This window comes from Clarias gariepinus, chromosome 13 (genome assembly GCF_024256425.1).
Source record: "Clarias gariepinus isolate MV-2021 ecotype Netherlands chromosome 13, CGAR_prim_01v2, whole genome shotgun sequence".
NCBI lineage: Eukaryota > Metazoa > Chordata > Actinopteri > Siluriformes > Clariidae > Clarias > Clarias gariepinus.
In genome coordinates, this window is record NC_071112.1 from 6289494 (window position 1) to 6291381 (window position 1888).

The 1888-nt window shown below is 31.5% G+C and overlaps 1 long non-coding RNA gene across 1 annotated transcript; it reads right to left on the minus strand.

The window, feature by feature from the left end:
* Positions 1-605: 605 nt before the first annotated feature.
* LOC128535827 (uncharacterized) lies at positions 606-1651 on the minus strand. Its single transcript, XR_008361864.1, has 3 exons — positions 1587-1651; positions 1029-1209; positions 606-791 (listed from the first exon to the last, which is right to left on the minus strand). It is a non-coding gene; the product is annotated as an uncharacterized LOC128535827 (long non-coding RNA).
* Positions 1652-1888: the final 237 nt, after the last annotated feature.

The following is a 1888-nucleotide window of genomic DNA, read 5'->3' on the forward strand; positions in this document are numbered from 1 at the left end:
AAAAAATGCTGTAAAAAAAACGGTAATCTACTGGCAGCTGTGGTTGCCAGCATTGCACTGTTAAAAAACAGTGGGTTACTGTTATTAAAATTAACAGCAAGATACTGTTTTGTTAGCTACAGCATACAACTGTTATTAAGCAGTATATAGCTGTTAATATACATTTTAATCACAGCCCAATTATTCTAAATTGCAAATGCTATTATACCCTGCATTTTATATTTGTGGAAAACAAAATAAATAATGCCAACTTACTGTTTTAGTCCTTCTTTATTTCCATTTAACATTATATTAATTGTTAAGCTGTTTGTTGTGCCAGAAAGAAATGTGTGAAAATGCAAGCCATCATATTTTTGAGTGCATAAACTATGGTGCAACAAATAAGCACCCATAGCATGGAGAAATACAAAGATGGCTTAAGAAAACAAACACAATTTCAAAATGCCTCAACTTGACATTAAATAATAAACAAGCTTCAAATCAAGCTTCCGAAAAAAAAAATAATGAAAATAAATAAATCAACACAAGGCTTTATCAAACACAAGCCCTTTCTGGATATAAAAAGTAGAATACAAAAAAAATAATAATAATAACAGTATATACAAACCACTGTAAAACAAAAAACATTTTAAATAAAGTGCCACTCAAAGTCCATCAATCTTTTTAAAAGATTTGACACTTTCAGATTGACTGTCATGGTCTTCTTTTGAACAGTTTTCCCAGTCTTTTTAGATGTCACTTTTCCTTTTGCAGCCTTGGTCCCTTTTTCCGGATTTATTCCAACAAATCGTCTAAAAAATAATAAGGGAAGACTTTCTGTCATCAAACTTAAAAGTCTTAAACCTTTAATAATAAAACAAGATTTAAAAGATTTACACAGTACTGTAAAGCTTGTTATTTAATACATTAGCTAATGTTATGAAGTGTTACCAAACTTACAGCTTAAACCTTTAAAGACCCAGAAACTTTAACTTTACTTTTTAAAATACTATTATTACCATATTATTGTAAGATAAAAATAAATTTACCTTTGAAGGAATTCCAATGTGGATGCTGCTTCCTCTTGATATTGCAGGTTAAAGATGTAATACAGTGAAAACAAAGCAGCAAGTCCAGACAGAAAGGTTGGTTGCACACCCTCACAGATTATTCTGCCCTCCAAGCTGATCATCCATTGTTTCATCCACCGCCCTTGAGTATCACTTGGACCTTAAAGGAGTGTACAGATTATGTTATAAACTATTATCCTTGGAGAGCTAACATAGCTAACAAATTATGCAAGCCCTGACAAAATCATATAATATTCATATCTTCCCAGACAACTAACCTTGCAGTTTTTAATATTTTAGCCAACAAGCCACTAAGGTTATGATATGCAAACTAAACAGCACAAACTCATTCAGGCATCACATCAAATATTTTCTTCAGTTTAAAAAAGTAAACTTTAATCAAACTTTTTTATACAGTGGCCAGAATGAGGCACATCAAGATGAATGTTTTCCTAATGGTAAAAAGTTGTGCCAGCCAGCCTAGAGTGTGATCCTTGTTTAGTGAACATACAGACATGTCATATTTCATATACTTACCAAGCAGGATCAATCGAGGAGTCACAGGTAGGTTACCAGTCTTCTCAAGGTCAGCAGGAGTGGCAGAAATCTATTGGTAAAGATAAGAATTAGAAATTACCATATCCAAAAAACATACAGTTATGTTCAAAATAATAGCAGTGTTTTTAAAATGTGAGTAAAGCTCAGAATTCTTATAATATTTTATTTCCATTCATTGGAAAAACTGCACATTATATTTTACTTCAAAACATGAAGAAAAACGATCAATATTTTAATCACTTTACAGAAAATGACAGTAACAATGATATTGGGCTGTTCAA